Source organism: Micromys minutus (genome assembly GCF_963924665.1).
Source record: "Micromys minutus genome assembly, chromosome: 30".
Classification (NCBI taxonomy): domain Eukaryota; kingdom Metazoa; phylum Chordata; class Mammalia; order Rodentia; family Muridae; genus Micromys; species Micromys minutus.
This window is the reverse complement of record NC_137965.1, coordinates 14597153-14618358: the sequence shown is the minus strand read 5'-3', so window position 1 is coordinate 14618358 and position 21206 is coordinate 14597153. Positions and strand designations below refer to the sequence as shown.

General features: G+C 41.8%; 1 pseudogene across 1 annotated transcript in view; it reads left to right on the top strand.

Moving 5' to 3' along the window:
- Positions 1–210: 210 nt before the first annotated feature.
- LOC308439811 (dual specificity protein kinase TTK-like) overlaps positions 211–21206 on the top strand; it is a 74684-nt pseudogene continuing 53688 nt past the window's right edge. The window contains exons 1-2 of the transcript in view: positions 211–216; positions 2688–2799. The product of the transcript in view is annotated as a dual specificity protein kinase TTK-like (transcript). The remainder of the gene's footprint in view (positions 217–2687; positions 2800–21206) is intronic.

The window sequence follows — 21206 nt, the reverse complement described above, 5'->3', positions numbered from 1 at the left end:
AATCGGATGGACACTTTTCATCTTGGCTACCGATTGAAGCAACCATATATTAGATTTACTGGGTGACTGAGCACTACGAAGTTCACCTGAGTTCCAGAGAACTCTTTTTCTGGCACCACAGCTGATGTGGTAAGCTAGAGGACCCTAACATCCAGAGCTCAAGTTTGTGTTTTGTTCCTTTATTAGAAGAAATCATTTTATTCAGTAGATATGTCGGTGAGAGTACATCTACTAGAAAAATGAACAAAGGGATCTAAAAAGATCTTAAATCAACACGGAGGCTAAATATCCACCGTGTTTTGCTGATGTACTTCTGAGTTGCTTCCGTGTACAAGGTAAGTTTATCCTCGACAGAAGAGATGGAGTCAGAAGGTAGGTACACTGAGACATTTTGTTTTACTTTTACTTATATTTGTACATGTATGTGTACATGTACATGCATGTGTACATGTATGTGGGAGAGGAAAGGGATACCTTGGTGACCAGAAGAGGGTATAGGATCCCCTGGAGCTGGGGTTATAGGCAGCTGTAAGCCACCTGGCACAGGTGTTGGATTTGAAGTCTGGTCCTATCATGCAAGGGCACCAGGGACTCTCAGCCATTTCTCCCTCCTACGGTGAGATTTCGTTTGTCCAAAGCCCCTGTGACACTGGTGGCACCTGATTCCTCATCAGATGCTTGTGGCTTCGGCTTCTTTCTCACTACTTAGTCTTGTACAAGATCTTTTTTTAACATGAATAAGCTGTTCTCATAGCATATAGGAAAGGGAACACCGCCTACCCGATACTATTGGCACAATGGTTAAACGAGAAAACACAAGAGCAACACTACACACATGTGACACAAACAACAACCGTTCCAGTTTCTTATGGTCAAAATGTTAACTGTCATGAAATAACTATACCTTGTTATTTAATAGACTCGAAATGAAGGAATCCCCTCCACTCACTGTGATTTTTTTTTTACAGGCAAAATAATCTTGTGCTAAAATTTCCCTCATCCATATTACTGGACTACTGAAAACTAAAGAGCTTTAAAAAACAGATTTTAAAAAAAATCTGTTGCAGTATGGAGCTAATGAACGTTGAAATGCCTTCAAGGTGCCACCAGAGTTCTTTAAAGTTATTCCCTTTGTCCTTAGGTAGAGCATCTATTGAGCTCCTTCTGTATACAATGCGAGCTTGCTTGGGTAATGTCAAATGCAGAGCCTATGTCCGAGTTCCACCAGAGAACCCCAGCTTTCAAACCTGGTAACAGATAACAGACGGTTTAGGTGTTTAGCACTGCACTGGCTAATACTTTCTAAGCAAAAGTATTCGGTTGTACCCATGTCTGACTTCCTTGTTCTAGAGGGTAGATTAAACGTGCTCTGAGAGAGGAGGAGGAGACTGCAGGGCAAAAATAAAAGGAGAACATTGTTGGGTCAGGCTACTGCAGAGCTGATGTGCTAGATCCAAGATGGAGGCAAGCATGTCCTACCTCCCTCAGGTAGACCAACGCTTACACGATGTACAAGCAATATCTACGCCTTCCCTATATTCTGTTGGGACCCCGTTGGGAAGAGACAAGGGAACGTTTAGCCTAAGAGAGTGGCTGAAGGTGACGGTTTCTTACCACTCTAAGGAATAGCGGTAGTCTTTCGGAGAGCCCGCTGGCCTATGCAACATGGGGATGCTGGTGTGACTGAAGAGAGGGGGTAAGAGGAATGTATGGTCCTTCCCGCTCTTCTTAGCTGCTGGGGCACAGAAACGTATCTGTGTAGGGGCCGTCCGAGAAACCCCGTGCTATTACCGGTTGGCAGCCAGACTTACATTTGACACCCACTGGTGTTAGCCTAGCGTGGTGAGTGGAAAGGTGTTATCTTATTCCACACTGCTGGGGAGCTGACAGGAAGGGGTGCGGGGTGCCAGTAAGGCCAGTGGGGCATCATCCTAGGAACTTAACAGCCTCAAGGACTCCAGTGGGATAATGAAAAAGAACACCGCATTTCTTTTCAACAATCCATCCCTGAGAGGTAGTGGGCTGTAGATTCACAAGCACATCTTTTCAATACTAACGAAACCCGTTCAACCTCTGTTTATTGCTCCAAAGGTTTCCTCGTCTCCTTTGGTGCTTTGCCTGTGTGGCTAGAACGTGGGGGGGGGGGGGGTGGAGCCTGTGTTGTGTGAGGTACTTGGAAACTCACTCTATAGTCTTAAGTGTTGCTTTTAGACTTTTCCGTCCTTTTAAAACGTGTTCAAACTTTTGAAGAGCTGGTTGAGAATGTGGGGGCGACTTGTTTTCCCTTCCCGTTATAGCTAATGGTCTCTTAGTCGTCCTGTCTTTCTTTGGGTTTCCACCAGAGGGCAGAGCTAACTCACCTAATACACAGCTTGAAGCTCCTTCAGTGTTCGAGATGAAACTTTGGGGGCTTTCAGAATGGCTGGGATTTTATTCCTCTGAAGATTTGCTGTTGAGGGAGCCCAGACACAAGCTCTGGAGTTAGAGTTCAGCTCGGCTGTTCACCATGTCTATGGTTTTGAAGATCTCTAGGTTTTTTGGTTTTGGCCTTTGTCCTCATCCACCCCGCCCCCGTCCCTCTGAGCAACAGTGTTTTCATCCTTGTAAAAGGAAAACAGCAACCTTGCCTTTTGCAGCTGCTGTGAGTATGAAGTAAGTTTAGACACGTCAGCATCACGCTCTCGCAGCCGAGCCTGATATGTAGTGTGCGCTATGCGAGGGAGAGTCCCCGTGAAGTTTACCGAAAGGACCGGTCTGTATTACCTAGGGCCTACCGGGAATACAGCAAAGAGAGAAAAGGTACTGAATAAAGCTGACAGTTTTTCTTGATTTTTTTTTTTTTTTTTTTTTTTTTTTTTTTTTTTTTTTGGGCAGGGTCATATCTGTGTTTGAGCGTCTATTTCTATGTGTTATCCCCATCCACTTTGTCTTCCAACCTAAGAAGATAAATTTCCTTTGCTCACTGATTTATCTCAAGTGCTAGAACAATACCCAGCACACTGCAGGTTCTTAATTAGCTGTTCAAGAAACAGAAGTTGGGGGCTGGAGAGATGGCTCAGCCGTTAAGAGCGCTGGCTGCTCTTCCAGAGTTCCTGAGTTCAAATCCCAGCAACCACATGGTGGCTCACAACCATCTGTGATGAGATCCGTTGCCCTCTTCACGTGTGTCTGAAGACAGCGACAGTGTACTCGTACAAATAAAGTTAAATAAAAATTTAAAAAAAAGAAACAGAAGGTTACTAACTCATTGCTGAAGTTTGCATCTCAAGGCCTCCCACTTTGTCCCCAGCCCATAACACCATCAAGGGAAGGTGGGATGTTTAGTTGGAAGAGCTTAGTGGGAGGAGGTTAGGTCTTTGAAGTCGTGTCTTTGAAGGAGATATTGGGACTTCCTTTTTGCTTTGGAGCTGCCGTGAAGAGGCATGAACTCTGGATATTCTCTTCTGTGCCCAGAGTGATAGGGCTAAGTGACTGGGGACTCAACATCCATGAACAAAAAAATAAGCATATCTTCTTTAAAATGTATTCTCTTGGGTATTTTTCACAGTGATGGAGAAACTTATCACACACATCTACATTTACATGTAGGAACACAGGGAGTTGGTGAAACTCTTCCAGATCACACAAATAAATGGAGTGTATTGTGCCTTAAACCCAAAATCTGTTTAACCCCTAAACACCATCATTTTCTGTCATGGGCTTTGTTACTTTGAAAATAGACCCAGAAGCTCAATGAAAATGAACATCTGACTGAGTCTGATAACTGACCAGTCTGGCCGAGCCTTTGTACTGTTTAGGAGGAGGGAGGTGAGTTACTCTTTGCAGTAATACTTTTTGAGGCTTATTTCCACCAGCATTTAGGTGGGACAGAGGGGGAAAAATTAACTTTAGGCATTAGAATGCTCAGGTCTAATAAATATTCCTAACTCAGAATTTCACAACAGCATTTTCCAGCTATCTTCCATAACCAAATGGCATCTGTGAAATGTAGGGAAAAACTAAACACATTCAAAAGCTGCTTGGAAGCCAGACACGATGGTGTGTTGGGTATACATTTGTAATTTCAGCACCCGGGAAGCCGAGGCAGTAAAGTTACAAGTTCAAAGTCAGCCTAGGATAAACAGTAAATTTAAAGCTAGCCTGGGCTATCTAGAGAGACATCTCATGAAGGAAAAAGAGGAGGAGAAAGTGAGAAAAAAAATAAAATTAACATTTTTTGGGGGGGGGCAGGACGGCTGGCTCACCGCCATCTTACATTAGAGTTTGCTGAATACCTGTAAGATAGAGAATAGAAATTGGTAAATGTGGCTAAAAACCTTTAGTGCTCTAGTACACTGTGTCTTGTCTGCTGGTTAAGATCAGTATCTCATGGGAACTTGCTAGGAGTGCAGTCTCTCTTCATCCCTAAAGAATGGGAAAGGGGGGACATTTCAACACCATTCCTGGGTGATTTGATGCAGCCACAGGCAACCCCATTTAGCCAAAAGGGGCCCACTGCTCGTATGGTTGTCTTGGAAAGTGAAAACTGCAAATGTATTTTGGAGTTAGAGACTTGCACCTATGCCAGCATAGACCAAGTTCCTACAGTTTTTTTTTTTTTTTTTTCTGTTTTTTTGGGGGAGATTTCTTGTGCGGCTCGCTTGCATAAAAGGTCTGCCTTCCCTTTATTTATGGGCATCTGTCAAGGCTACTTTCTGCTCTACGTGTAAATCACCGAGACATGGTTTTTAAAAATTCTAAGCTGGAGGCAAATAGCCAGGCAGAAATCCATGGAAGTGCCTTCTGCAGGATAGATGTCTGGCTTGGGTTATAAAACTTCTCTGCCTATGAAAAGTTGGAGGAACTTGAGGTGCTGTTTATATATATGGTTCAGTCCCAGGGAGGGAGATACATGGTAAAAGCTTTGCTGCCTGCTGTATTTTCCATATATTATATATATATCATACATTTTATACAAATATCTATTTATTAGATATATGCATTCACTTATGTGCATCATTTAATAGTATTTTATCTGCAACTTCAGTGCTCGTAGTTTTTATGTCTGCATTTTATTATGCCTTTTTCAAAGTTTGTAGTGTGCACATATAACCTTCAAATGTATATGTGAGTGTGCCTATGTGAATATCTGAATGACTGAGTCCCCGTGAGAATGTATATGAGTGTGAGTGTATGCATGCATGTATGAGTGTGAATAGGTGTGTGTATATGATGTGTGACCATGTGTGACTATGTGTGAATGTGAGTGTCTGTCTGTCTCTCGTGTGAATGCAAACAGATCTCTGTAAATACTCTTTTTTTTTTAACCATTTGTTTTTGCAGTACTGGGGGTTGACCCAGGCTTTGTCCAGGTTAAACAAGCACTTAGCCACAGAGCTGCATCTCAGCCCTGTACGTTATCCTGTAAAGTCACAACACATAAAGCTAGCATCGGACTGTCTCAGCCACATGTCTAGCAATACCAAAAATATCACCAGGTTAGAAACAATAGGAGCAGCAAAGCAACTTCTCTCAGGGTTTAAAGGTTTTCTGTCATTCACTTTTGCTTATCTGTAACACTGAATTCTTCTGTTTGGAAACAAATTACTGTAGGACTGTAACTTATACCACTGACTTGAAAATAACTCAGCTAAAATATAAGCATCTCTCTCTCTCTCTCTCTCTCTCTCTCTCTCTCTCTCTTTCTCCCTCTTCCCCCTCCCTCTCTCTCTTCCCTCTTCCCTCAAGTCCTCTCAAGTCTCACTATGTAGACTTGACTAGACTAGAACTCTCTACATAGATCAGGTTGGCCTCAAACACAGAGAGATCTACTTGCCTCTCTCTGGAGTGCTATGATTAATGGTGTGCAGAATTATCCACTAAGAAGTAGGATCTTATTCAACCCAAGCTGGCTGTACTTGCATGCTTTATGCTCCAGGTGAGCATAACGTTGAGGTTTTTAGGCCTTCCGTTTTTATGTCTCATGTGCTGGGATTATGGGCATGCGACGCTCTGCCTGAGTTTTCATTGATCTCTTCAATTATCCTTGATGTGGTTAAAAAACCAAAATGGCAGAGTTTTATTACTTTATAATCTCTATGAACTCACACAGAGCTAGAGGTTGACACCTCTGCTGCCGCGTCCTTACCACAGCCGCATGAGCAGCAGCCTCAGATAGCTCGCTGTGACCTCAAGAACTCCCCTCCTTATGGAAAAAGGAAACCAAATGGCAGTCACTGCAGTGGGTTCACCTAAGTTAGTGATTTATACTTATTTTAGTACAGAGGGAGTTTTGTCATGCAGAGAAAAGATATGTGTGTGTGTGTGTGTACGTGTAAAAGTAGACCAAATCATGTCTATTTTTATGGATTCTCTATAAAGGCTGCATTCGGTCTCCCCTGGACTTAGTGATTCCCAGATCTGCTTGGAAATAAATTCAAAATGACAAATTTCTGGGGCTGGAGAGATGACTCAATGGTTAAGAACATTGGCTGATCTTCCAGAGGCCCTGAGTTCAATTCCCATCATCCATATGGTGGCTCACAACCATCTATAAGTGGGATCTGATGCCCTCTTCTGGCATTCAGGTATAGATGCAGATAGAGCACTCATATCTAAAATAAATAAACACATCTTAAAAAATAAAGAATTTTCTTAGTTACAGTAGATTAGATCATTTTTTTCTCAAAAGTAGTTGATGATGCATAATTTGCCTTACATTTTTAACATAACACACAGCAAGGATAGAGGTGGGTCAACAACTTAAATTCAATATTAGCAATATTATAAGAAAAAAATCACAGCAGGGGAGTTTAATATCTCTCTATAAAACATACATGCCCAAGTATGGTGTTACAAACAATGGGCTGGGCCTTCCCATATCAATCATTATTCAAGAACATGCCATACAGACATACCCATAGGCAGGAGCGAATGGAGGCAACCCCTCCTTTGAGATCCTTTCTTTCCAGATGTCTCTAGCTTGTATCAAATAAAGTATGAAAGTGTTGGAGTTTGGTCTGTTGCTATGTATTGTAATGCTAAACACTAGTCTTCAAGATCTGGTTGCTTCAGTACACCAAATGATACAATGTAACTTTGCTATTTAATTTAAATTATTGCTTGAATAAAGATGCTTGCAGCCTGTAGCTGGGCAGAGGAGAGGTAGGCAGAGCTTTGGTTCCTGGGACTGGATTGGCATTGGAAGCAGAGACCATGAGGAGGAGAGGAGAGAGAGGGGAGGTGAGAGGAAGATGCTATGGGGTAGGAATATTTTGAGAGAATGACCATGACAGACAGCCAGTTGGAGTATGATTGGTCAAGTGGAACAAGGCAAGTTATATCTCATGGCTTTTGACAGAGAGGTAGGCAAAATGACTTAGCGAGTTGATATCTGCCCAGCTCTAGTGCTATTAAACCTTAATATAAACTTAAAGGTTTTATATCTTTTATTTGAGAACTGAAGGATCAAACGTGGGCTATAAAACCCTCACTTTTTACTACAACAGGAAAGTTTGGATGTCTCAGAGGCAGCAGCATAGCCCTGGTGACAACTCACAAAAGCTGCATCCTTGGAGCTCCCTGCCTGAATGGCAGACAGGTTGGCTGGTTGGAGAGCCTCTTCTTCCTAGCAATTGTTATTCCTTACATCAACTTGAAAAGAAGCTTAGGAATCTTGCTAACGGAGTTCCCTGAGACTTGTGAGTTTTGTTTACTTCTTGAGCCTTCTAAGTTTACTTTCAGACTTATAGAACCCCTCTCCTCACTTTAGGAGAAAGTGTTTCCTTTTCTTAAGGATGATGCCCCTTTCTTTTGGGTAAGTGCATCAGTGGGATAAGGGAAGTTGAAATGGGATTCAAGATGCTCTACTACATAGAGTCTATGTGATAAGGAAGATGGGAATCTGAAATGTTGGAATCTGGAATTGGATGCTCAGTGAACCCATACCCAAGGAAATCAAGTATTTCAGGGTTCACCATAACTTCCTGGGAGGTACTATAAGCAAACTAATTTGTATCTGAGAGAAAGATCCTAAACTGTCATGTATCAAACAGATACCATAATCCCATTTAAATTAAAGTTAATTATAAGGCTCTATGTAAACTATAATTCTCCACATTCAACATCTCCCTCTATTTCTTTTTGTTGGTGATTCTGTAGAGAACAGTGATTAGTAGTGCTTGGGTTTGGAATTTAAGCTAAAGAATAGATAGAAAGATGCTTATATTTGGACTGTAGGCTACGAAAGCACTGTGAATTGAACAGAGAGGGGGTTTCTGTGTGCTATGTGCTAGCAGAAGTCTGTATTGAGTTAGGGAATGCAGGGATCAACTAAAGATGGTCTTTTCACTGAACTATTTTTTTTCCTAGCTCAGTACATTATACCTAGGGAGGAAGGCTTTTCCTAGAGAAGCCAGGATTACAAAGAGCTTGCATGATTATTTTAAGTGTGTTTTCTAGCACCTTCTTTACATTTCTCACCAATGGGAAGGAGGGTGACTCCTCAAGAACTTCACCGGTCTGTTCCTCACTGTTTGGAGATTTCCCATAATTCCTTCAGGCTACTTCTTCACCTAACCTGCAACATGTCATGGTTTGCCTCACGTTATTATCTCCCTAGTCTCCTTGTGACAGGCTTTCTGTCACACCAATTACACGTGCACAGATAGATAGCATTGACAGCAGACTCTGCCTTTTCTCAGTATCCTGTATACACATTGTTTGTGGGCTGATCCTCCAATATCTTAACCACATTGTATGATTTATTTAATTAAAAGCTTGATTCCTATGGATTCACTAATGAATACATTATTCAATCCAAGTCCCAAATATCTTTCCTTATAAGTTACCATTCTGGGTGTCAGGCATGAAACTTTAATTGAATTGAATTACCCCTGAGAGTAAAACTTTCCATATCTTTACCCAGAGAAGCAAAATGTTAATCCCTTCCTCCCCAGAATAGCTGCAGGAGGGTACTGTGAAGACCTTGTGTTATTGGGTGACTAGCTTTCATAGGACCAGAGAGTCTCAAGGCAGGATACAATCCTACATGGATTTTAGCCTCATTAATGTCCCTTCGTCCATTTGATAGACACACAGCTGTGTGCACATGAAGTACCTGTCATGAGAATTTTCTGCTTTTCTCTCAGAAGTTGAGATATTTTTGACAACTAGCATCGGAGTGGCCTCTGCATTTGCATAGCTAGGCATTTCTGTAGTGGGCTAAGTCATTGAACCAATTCTGTCCCTTTGCCTCTGCCCACCCCTTATACACCACCAAAAGTTTAAACTGGTCTAAGCCAGGTTCTCTCATTTTTACAAATATTTATCTGAGGATCCATGGGGACTAAGTTACTTAGGATCAAATCTATCTGACTTGCTCAGATGGGTAAAATCTTCCCAACAACTCCATCTATACAGTGCTCAGTCTTTTTTTATTAGATACTCTGTATTTACATTTGAGATGTTATCCCTTTACCCTGCCTGCTCTCATCCTCCCTCCTCTCCAGTTGCCTTCACAACAGTCTTTTTTTAAAGATTTATTTATTTATTTTCTATGAATACGCTGTATCTGTCTTCAGACAAATCTAGAAGAAGGCACTGGATCCCATTACAGATGGTTGTGAGCCACCATGTGGTTGCTGGGAATTGAACTCAGGGCCTCTAGAAGAGCAGTCAGTGCTCTTAACCACTGAGCCATCTCTCCAGCTCCCAGTGCTCAGTCTTAACTCTGGTTTTCCAATGCAAGATCTACCTGAAATAGCGTGACACAAAGCACTGCTGTGAAGTTAAGATGAAGCATATTGCCTTTTGAAAACGTATCTATTTAGCCCTATTACTACGTAGAATAAAATCATCTATCTTGTGGAATAAAGTCTGGATTAACAAGAAGGTATTTGGGGAATAGAAACCTACCTCTTAAATTATACCTCTAAAGCCTCTATGCCCATCTCCTTCATCTATGACTAAGACTGACCTTTACAGAGAATATTGGCTTCTTTGCTCTCTGCCCCCGGAGCTATTGACAACCATCTCAAATGACAGGAAGAAAAAGCACCAAGCCTGCTACGATGGGGAAGTGAGTCATAGGAAGAAGACAAAAAAAAACACACCTATTTCCAAACGGCCATTATATTTAGAATAATCTACCTTTCATCATAGAGAGTATGTGGACACAACTGTTATTAAAAAAGAAATCACATTCTTGAATGTACTATCAGAATTTTTCAAATGGTAGCATCTTAACAAGATTGTAAGAGAAGATTATATCAGAGATGAAATGATATTTTAAATGTGATTTAGCACGAATCAGTTAGTTGGCTTCCAGGCTGGGAACTTTCTGCATATTACACATAAATGTATGTCCACTTGGGGGAAGTAATTCATACTTATCACTGTTCCCCGTGGTTTTGTATTTTCTTCCAGGTTTATTTTAAGTTCTTATGATTAGTCTTTAAATTCACTTGAATGTAGTTAGAAAAGAACACGTCTGTCTTGTGACGTCATTGACTTGGGAGCTTTTTATAAAGCAAAGCTCTGCTAAGTAGAAATGATTGATGATGCTGAGATATTAATCATAGCATCCGATGTGACAGGCTTATTCAGGCAGAACACTGCAAGCCTGACTAAGATCTGTATATTTAACTCTGAATAATTTGGTCCTTAGTGCTCACCATAGCCGGAAAAAAGAAATTCTGGAAGTCTTCATAGTTGGATGTTTTCCTTGCTTATGATACCAACATGCATTAATTAAGCCGTTCTATTATCTCATGATTTCTGCACAATCAATAAAATAATAAAAACAAGAAAAATGTCAAGTAGTTTAGACTGACCAAATGCTATCCAAAGGTATTAAGTGTGACAAAACACCTAACTTACTTGTCAACATATTATTTTTCTCTCTGGATTTTGGAAATTCATTCATTTTCAAAGCATCTTTAATTAGTAGAGCACAGTATATGCTTCTATTTTAAGAATTTATTTTTGAATTCATAACATGAACTTATTATTTTATTTTATGGGTGTTTGGCCTGCATGTATGTCTGTGCACCATGTGTGTAGTGCTTGTAGAGGTGAGAAGAAGGCATTGGCTCTTCTGGAACTAGAGTTATGGATGATCGTTAGACTTCATGTGGGTGTTGAGAATTGAACCCTAATCATCTGGAAGAACAGCCAGTGTTCTCAACTCCTGAGACATCTCTCTACCCCAAAAGATTTCTTATGATCTTTACAATGGTTTTTAAAATTCACGAAGCAAGAGAAGTCTTTGATTTAAAGGCATTTGAGAGCACTAGAGAGGTGGAGTGAGGGTAATTACCATCTGGACACAGACTAGCCCTCTCTAGACGCACACCTTCTGAATTCAGAGAGCTCTGGAGTGGGTTGTCAGAATGGAGATTAAAAACAAGCAGCTTCAGTGACAACAGGTGTTGATCCTTCCTTCCTTCTTCCTTCAAGACATTATTTTATATATGTGGTGCTGAACTCTGTTAAGCAGGAGATTCATCCTTAAAGAAGGCAGATGCCGGCCTTTTGCTCAAGAAGTACAGAATGGAATGAAAGAAGAAATAATAAAAGTATAATCAATTTTATAAAACCCTTTTCCTTCGGCAAACCCAATTACAAGTACATACCAGATTCATTTACATTGTTGCAATTTTCCTCGTTGGTCTTAATGATATTCTGTTTGAGTCCATTTATATACATATACAGGTGAGCACAGGGACACAAAAAACACACTCACGTACACACATGTAAACACACACATGTACACACTGGTGGGCAGGAGTTCCAGGCAGGGCAGTAGTAACTGTAAGTCGGTGTACTGGCTGGTTTTGTGTCAACTTGACACAAGCTGGAGTTATCACAGAGAAAGGAGTCTCAGTTGAGGAAATCCCACCATGAGATCCAGCTGTAAGGCATTTTCTCAACTAGTGATCAAGGGGGGAGGGCCCAGCCCATTGTGGATGGTGCCATCCCAGGGCTGGTAGACCTGGGTTCTATAAGAAAGTAAGCTAGGTAAGCCAAAGGCAGCAAGCCAGTAAGTAACATCCCTCCATGGCCTCTGCATCAGCTCCTGCTTCCTGACCTGCTTGAGTTCCAGTCCTGACTTCCTCTGGTGATGAACAGCAATGTGGAAAGTGTAAGCTGAATAAACTCTTTCCTCCCCAACTTGCTTCTTGGTCATGATGTTTGGGCAGAAATAGCAATCCTGACTAAGACAAATTGGTACCAACACAGTGGGTTATTCCTGTGACAACCTGACCATGTTTTGGGGAAGACTGTGGAAAAACTTCAGAACTTTGAGCTATAAGAGCCATTGGGATATTAAAAGCTCTGCGGAATGATGTGTAGGAGCTTGGAAGATAATGTTGAGAACAGTGCAGAAGATGGAGGCCTGGCTTGTGAAATTTCAGAGGGAAGATTAAAGACTCTTGTCAGGGCTGTTGCTGTTTTGATTGATAAGATTCTGTGGTTTTGGTTAGCTGGGGCTGAAGAATCAGCTGTGATTAACAAGATACCAGAACTACTTAAGCAAAACCTTTGCATTACTGGGACTATTGATGCTGGTCAGCTGGAGCTAAGAAATTAGTGACGATTAAGAAGAGACCAGCATCACTGAGGTGAAGTCTTCTGAGAAGTGTGTTCTGAGAGCACAAAGAGGCTGTGCTCCAGAGATAGCCAAGATTGTACCTTGTGCTGTGGCTGGACTTGGTAATGTGTAAGAGTCACCCAGGTGGTACTGGTTTTGAAGAAATGAAGGGGTCATGGAGAGCAGCTGATGCCTGGCACTGTGAGAGGCCATTGGTGAAGGTGCATCCTCGGTGGCAATTAGTGCCCCAGGACTGACAGTGGTGTCTTGGAGATGCCAGTACCATGAGATGACCACCAAGAACAGCAGCTGCAGTGGAGAATAGACAGCTGGAGCCTAGAAGACAAGGTGTGTGCTACAAAGGGCAGAGCTGGAGAAGTGACCCAAGCCCTTGGAGGAGCCCAGAAATTCGTAAGTGGATTCCTAGACATTGGTTGGTTAGAGATTGACTTTGCTTTTGACTGTGACTGTGTCCTGATATTTTTCCCTCTTGAAGAAGTGGAGCCCACAGTTAAGAGACTTTGAATTGTAAAATTCCTGTCCTGGGGGCAAGCAAGAAGAACCTCGGTGCCCGCAGCTCTCAGGCCAGGTTCTCTTGTTAAGGCTTCAGGACCGAGTCTTCTTGACTGTGAGCTTTGGTTTGTGCTTCAGTGTTCAGAACCTGAGCCTGGTGCAGCTCCCCCCACCCCCAACCTCCCCGTTGCCCCTCCTCCTACACCAACCTCAGCACTTCTTTGCTCCCTCCCTGTGTGTCCCTTCAGCACCCCAGGGAATGATGGTGGTTCTGCCAGCGATTGCAGTGCAAATTGTCATCTGTCAGATGCTAGCTCCCGTCCTCAGGCCTCGCTGGAATCATTTATTTGATATTTTGGTTTGAGATCTGCCCTTATAGGTCAGCAGGTCAGTCGGAATAAAAGCACAGTGAATCCCAGCAATCCACAAAGGCTGCCTGATAATCGCATGTGTATGTCCTGTGGATTCACACATGTGTGCCTCTGTGTGAGCAAGATATTGACCATGAGAGCTTTTCTCAGTGGCTTGTCATCTTATATGTTGAGGCTGGTTTTTTTTTTTTTTTCTTTTTGTTTTGTTTTATTTGAATCCAGAGATCACCACTTTGGTTAGTTTAATTTTGGGATTCTCTTGTCTCTGCCTCCAGAGTGCTAGGATTATAGGCAGCTGGGTCATCATCCTCACTTGGGATGTAAGTAGCTTTTGATGGCTTTAAACCATTTTTCTTGTGCTTGCATGGCGAATACCTTACAAAGGATTTTGCCTGAAAAGTTACAAAGAAACTAGCTCCCCAGCTCCACAAACTCTTAAAACTATTTTTTTCTTAATTTCAAATAATTAAAGTTTTAGCCCTGGCCTAGAAAACAGCCCAGTGAGTAAAGGCCTTGCTATACAACCATGAAGATCTACATATAAACTGCCAACACCTACGTAAAAGCCAGGTGTTGGTTGGTGTGGATTTCAGGATCATTTTGGCCATCCAGAACTAACTGAAACAAGAGCTCTCAGCTCAAGAAGTCTCTGTTCCCTAAGATGGAGAGTTGTTGAGTCCAGCAGAGCCCTGGTGGGGACAAAGTGACAGTCCTTGGCAGAGAGTGTCAGAGGAAGACTCAGTTTTTGACCTCTAATCTCCACCCATGTTAATAAACTCTCCCTCCCTCCCACCCTCCCCCCTCTCTGTCTCTCTCTCTCCCCCTCCCTCCCTCCCTCCTTCCCCTGCACACACTTTACTGATGCACCGATACCTCTCCCACAAATTAACACTTATATAAAGCTATTTGAACACCTAAATTATTTGATTGAGAACATGATGGAAAATTGATTGTGTCAGGTGGAGGCTAACATACAAAGAAAATCTGCACACCTTTACTGTTATTAAGTTCTCACCGAATAAAGGATATTCAGGTACTTCTTCCACAGTGCTTCATGTTTCTAACACTGACTTCACCATGCTCATTTTGATGTAAAGGCATGAACGACCTTAGCACCACTGCATGCAGGAACGGAAACATGACTCTGCTTCCCCATAGAATCTCTCACTGTTTCTCAGAACCTTGGCTAAATCAAGTCTAATCGTGGAAACCTTGACAAGAGACACTGGTGCAATAGTGGTTTGTGCCTCCAGGGACTAAATTATACTTCCACAAGTACAGAGATGTCACCAGAACTGAGAGATCTCTTGTGACCTGATCTGACGAGATTGTTGAATGTAGCTTTGCTCAAGGCACACGTGTTCCGTGATTCATCTTGCCATGTTCATTTCTCTCCATCGCCCAGATGAGTCAAATTGTGTTTATCATCTTCTTGGAAATGCCTGTGATCACTCTGTGAGAAGCATTGACTGTTTTTTTTCCCCTATGGCTAGTTCCTCCTTAAATTCTCCACTGACTTAACAGCAGCCCTTCAGCATCATTGCTAAAGCCTCTGACAACTCTAGATCAATATTGTACGCTGGGTATTTGGGTATTAGAAAAAGACAACCACAGAGACCAGTGACCTGCTACAAGCTACCATGGGCAAGGTCACTTGGGAAAACCCTTACAGCAAGAGTCTATACAGTGGACCTGGAAGAAACCTTCCAAGAGAGAAGGTGAAAAGAGAAATTCTTGGGAGGAGTCATGGTTACTTTCCTTACCATCTTTATTATTTTTTATTTGTTTTTTTTTTTTTTTTTTTTTTTTTTTTTTTTTTTTTTTTTGTCAACCTGACAAAAATTAGGATGAAACTCAACTTAGAAAATATTTTTTTTAGAAGGCCTATGGATAAGTCTATAAAGTACTTTCTTGATTATTGGAGTGCCTAGCTCTGTGTGGGTAATACCACCCCTGGACAGGTTCAGAATTGTATAAGAAAGGAGGCTGAGCAAGCCATGAGAAGCAAGTCTGTAAGCAGCCCCCTCCTTCAGTTCGTCCTCTAATTTCTCTATTGGAGTCCAATGGCTGGCTGCATGCATCCACATCTGTATTGTCCTCTCAGAGGACAGCCATACCAGCATACCAGGCTCCTGTCAGGATATGTTTTTACTGCAGTAATATTGTAATATATATATATATATATGTGTGTGTGTGTGTGTGTGTGTGTGTGTGTGTGTGTGTGTGTGTGTGTATGTATGTATGTATGTATGAATGTATGCCGTGAACTCTCTCCACCAAATGGTTTGTGTGGGATTGTTCACTGAAGGCTGGACACAGGACTGTGAAATCTTCCATACCAGACTCTTACTCTGACTGAGCAGCCATAGAATGAATGTACCTTGCAAAGGAGACTTACTATATTGACTAACATTGAATGTGCTGGGTAGTTTAACAATAGCTAGATTCTGAAGTGGGGATTTCCAGTTTCATTGGAGACTCAGCTGTATCATGTGATGTTTTTCTGGGAGCTGTCTTATGAGAGGATGCTTGGCTGAGGATAGACATGTGGTGGTTTTTTGGGAAGCTGTCTGGTGAGAGGGCATCTGATGTTTTGCTGGAGTGGATGCTTGGAAGGTTGTGTGATGTTTGGAATGGGGTCTGATGCAGCAGACAGTGGATGATGCACTTGCATTGGTTTGCCTTGGTTTCTCACTGGCCATCACTTGTAGAGAGAAATGCACCGAAGACCATCTGGTAGTATTCTGGCTGTTTCTTGCCCCTCTGCAGAGTGCAATGGGCGAAACCTCTCAGTTTCTTCTGGATCAAGCCACTGCTAATGATTTGTGTTTGGTGTTTGTCCAGTAGACTTGACTAAGATTCCTGTTTGCTGTTCTCTAGAGGACTGGATTGCTGACAACAAAGATTGGAATCACCCCAAATAACTATTTCTAAACAGGTCCACAACCCCTGTTTCCTATTAGCCTTTCTTTCCCCCTACTTCTGGTGGGTGGTTGGCTAGAAGGGAGGCTGAAGCATTAAAGAACTCTAATTAAAGTAGGTTTTGAAAACTCTAAGCCTACAGGCTTTACTTTGGAAGAGTTCATCCCACAGGCTGGATGTCTCGGTGGTCGTAACTGATGGAGGGCCTGGAGTTTCCTAGAGAGTCAAAGGATTTCACTTCATCTGAGAAAGCCAAACTTCCCATTCCCTGTTGTGTAGACTTGACACCTTTGAAGGAGATGATTTAACTATACATAACCAGGTTTATTTCTTAGCTTCCTAATCTGTCCTATGGTTTAACTGATTGTCCTTATGTTCATATTATGCAGGTTTTCTAGCCATGAAGAGGCATTTGGAATATCAGGACACACAGGTGGCAGGATACAGTTACCATTTCTTTCATTGCCTGTTTTATGTCTAATTGCCTCCCCCGTGTGTGTGTGTGTGTGTGTGTGTGTGTGTGTGTGTGTGTGTGTGTGTGTGTGTGTCTGACTGTCCTGGAACTCTCTCTGAGACCAGGTTGACCTCTACTTCCCTAATGCTGGGATTAAAGATGTGTACCACTACTGACTGATTTAAGAGTACAGTCTGAACTGTTCCAAAATTGTTGGTAACTCTAGGTCAACAGTCTCACTTGAGGTTCTAGGCAGGCTCTCTCAGCTCAAAGTATTGGCAACAACATGTTGTGACTGAGAAACCTCAAGGTTTTATGCAGCCTTGCCCCTACAGCTTTGTAGGTCTCAGCGTACAGATGTTCTCTTGAGCTGTTTTTCACACTGGCCTGCAGCTGTCCCCTGAGCATAATGCAAGTGGCCATCAACGACTTTTAAGCTAATAATTAACCCCTGAGTTATTGTAATGACATTGGAAATCTCTTATTCGGAAAGTCTGAATGCTAATTGCATCTGAATGGCTTTAACTACTGTTGGCTCTAACACAGTTGCTATTTCTATAACAAATGGACACAGCACAGCTTTCTCTGCAAAACTTATTTTTTTTCCGAATTCCTTTCACAAAACTTACAATTTATTATAAGCACTACATTTTGGACTGTGTAAAACCTTCATTTATTCTAAATTGATTGCTCATTACTTCAGGTTCACTATAATATTCTTTAAGCTTTATGATGTGAATTCATACAGAACACAGTCACGATAAGTGCATATGAAAGATTCCTTTTATGTATTTATGTGTGTTTGTAGGTATAGACACGTGTGTGTGTGTGTGTGTGTGTGTGTGTGTTTATGCCTGAGGTTGATGATAGGTGTCTTCCTGGATCACTCTCCTCTTCCTTAGTTAAGGTAAAGTCAGTTTCTGAACCCAGCATTAGCAGATTCCAGCTAGTCCGGGTTGCAGAGGATGCCCTGCTTCTGTTCTTGAGTGCAGAGTAGAACGTGGCTTGTCATGTTCTGTCCTGTCCTTGCAGGGTGGAACGGGGGCAAAGTTGAGTGTATGGGATTATGGATAGCTATCACACACGCCTGGTTTTTCCTGTTGTTTCTGAGGAACTTTGGTTCTCAGGCTTGAAGGGCAAACGCTTTATTCATGAAGGCATTTTCTTAGTCCATGACTTTTTCTCTTAAGTGATAATTTTTGAGATTCAAAATTTTCACTCCTTAAAAATGTTGGTCTCATGTACAAAACAAAAACAAATCCAAAGAAACCTTGGAAGAAGCTGTTTTGAAAAGCATGTTCCACAATGTCCCCAGCACAGCCTTTGCAGTACACAGCCCTCAAAATACTAGTTATGTTTTCTAATGTTCTTCAAAAAAACAATAACTCATTTGATACGTGGGGGATTCTGGGGGTGAATGCTGAATAATTCATTCACCTGTTAGCAAGAGAATGCAGCCAAAGGACTGAAATTTTGAAATACAGTTTCCAGTAAACCTGAATCAAGTATAGTGAAGAATCTGCCATGAAATACCAGCGCGAGCTTGCAGTTTCAGAAGAGACCACGAGGAGCTATGTCAAAAATAATAGCTGTTAGGCTAGGCTGAAAGTGGAATTTAAGGGCTGTCCCCAAAGCTGTCACCTGTCTGTGGACCCCGTTCCCCTAACTGCATTGGCTTGTCTGGTCTCAGTAGGAGAGGATGTGCCTAGCTCTGCAGAGATCTGATATTCTGGGGGGGGGGGCACCAAATCGGGACTCCACCCTCTCAGAGGAAGAGGAAGGAATGGGGGACTGTATGAGGGTGGGAGGCAGGAGAGTGATTTGATCAGGATATAAAATGAATAAATTAATAGGGAAAAAGAAAACAGAATTAAAAAATGATAAGGTACAAGTATAGAAATAGGATTTCTATACAGAAAACACAATTTCCGTTTAAAACAATATCTGAAGCAATGCAACAACTCTAATGAACATATGAATTTAATTATCTTCTCAAATGTTGTTAAATAATAGTCTAATTATACAACCTATTTGGAGATAAGTTCAATTGTTCTGAGTTTCATTAAAGAACCTTTAGGCAAAGAGGGCACATTATAAAGTGTAACTTAGTCAAAAATAAGAGAGATGCATTATAATTAAAGTGTTAGATCAACTCAAGACAGAAAACCAGCTGGACAAACTCTAAACTCTGAATCTTCATGTCTAAAGTCAAACACCTCTCAGCGTTGATGACTTTAACACACTACTCTTTCTCTGGCTGTTTCCTCTTCCTGTTAGCAGGTTTCCTCAGCAGGTATTCTTTGGCTCTGGCATCTCTAACCTCTTGGGGTCGCCAATGCAACTTCAGCTTCCCATTTAAATCCTTGTTCCAGTGTCTGAGGTTCTCACATGATCTGGGCTCTTCTAATAGGCTTGGGTCACTTTTCCAGCTATGCCCTGTAGGCTAGGCTGTGGTTAACTCTATTCCGCTGCTGCTGTTCTTGGTAGTCATCCCATGGCACTGGAATCTGATATGCTGGGCTCTTCTGCTGCAGCTTGGCTTCACCAATAGGCTCTCATGGGCTTTCTTCATGGTGCTAAGCCTCAGCTTCTTTGCATGACCCCTTCCATCCTAGGCTGTCAACTACAATTGAGGCTGCATCTCCACCAATGGCCTTTCCTGGCTTCTCACAGTGCCAAGCTTCAGCTGTTCTCCATAACCCCCTTTTGCCTTCAAAACCACTTGGATGATTCTTACATATCAGCCAGTTCAGCTGCTAGCACAAGTTCTATTTCTGGAATCTATATATCTATATCTATGTCTATGTCTATGTCTCTGTCTCTGTCTCTGTCTCTGTCTGTCTGTCTGTCTGTCTGTCTATCTGTCTATCTATCTATTCATCTATATATATTGATATGTTCCTTTAAGAAATCCCAGTCAATACTGGCACTATGAGTGCTTTCTCAGAAAGAATTGTAAGGATGACTTTTCTTAATGGGCTTGGTGTCTTCTAGAGCTGGCTGTCTAATTTGATTGCTTTGAAAGTTGCTAAAGACTCTCCTGGTAGTATAGAGAATGTTGATAATCCATAACATGAACTGTTAAAAATGTACAGAATAAACACTGTTGGTATCCCTCTTTCGCCACCTGCGAGAGGCAGTGGTTTTAGCAACTTTATGTCATTTCTGTAAGCCGTATGACTATAATGATGATGGCTGATGTCTCCTGGCATCTTTGGACCAAGTGACAAAGGAAAAAAAATGAGGGTCAAGATGCCATTTACCAGCTTCAGGTGCATCTGCACAATTAAAAGAGGTCTATATATTTGCTGACAGTCTGCTCTCCTGCAGCTATAGGGCTAAAGCTGGGAAGAAGGATAAAGAAAAAAGAAACGAGGGAAGGAAGGAAGGAAGGGAGGAGGAAAGAAAGATGCTGCCACAAGTACTCTTGATGTGATTGACTTATAAGCATTACCATTTCCATGTTAAAGTGTTTATGAAATTCACACATAATGAAGGCACTTATTGGTGAAGAACAGAACTCTACAACTTGGCATGATCCAGATGTGCATAATGGCCTTGCTGAGACTAAAGATATTCAACTTCAAGATTCTGATAAAAATATTTTTGCTTGGGGCTGGAGAGATGGCTCAACGGTTAAGAGCACTGACTGCTCTTCCAAAGGTCCTGAGTTCAGTTCCCAGCAACCACATGGTGGCTCACAACCATCTGTAATGGGATCTGATGCCCTCTTCCAGTGTGTCTGAAGATAGCTACAGTGTACTCACATACATACAATAAATAAATTAATTAAAAAATATTTTTGCTTGATAAAGTGTTCTCCTCACCTTTAATGGATGCCCTATTCCCATACCCAGCTCCTGACAAATCCCAACCTTTCCCTGCTCTGGCCTTGCTCTTCCCCTCTCTGAGTCTTATTTTTCTTGGTAGCCCTACATACCTAGAGTAACCTAGCACCCAACACTGAGACAACAGCCTCATCCCTCTTTCTATCATGGCTGAGTGATATTTTGAGAAAATAACTATAAAACAAATGTGTGAATATATCATATGGTGGGAACTTTATAGTTCACAGAGTTTAATCAAAATGGAATTCATTTATATATTTGCAGAGAAAGTCTCTTGTGCAATATGTGGAAGCATCACCTGTCAATAAAAACACCTATGGCCAATGAGGATTAAAGGGTGGGACATCCAAAAGGGAGAAAGGGGATTTCTGGGGTAGATAGCAGGAGTCACCATGAATGCTAATGGAGACTGTGGCATGAACCTGAGGAGAGGTAACTAGCCACCCAGCAGGACTTAGACTAGAATAACCAAATCAAATTACCAGCTACTGGGAATAAAAAGGGAGTTAGTCCTAGGCTTTTGTTCA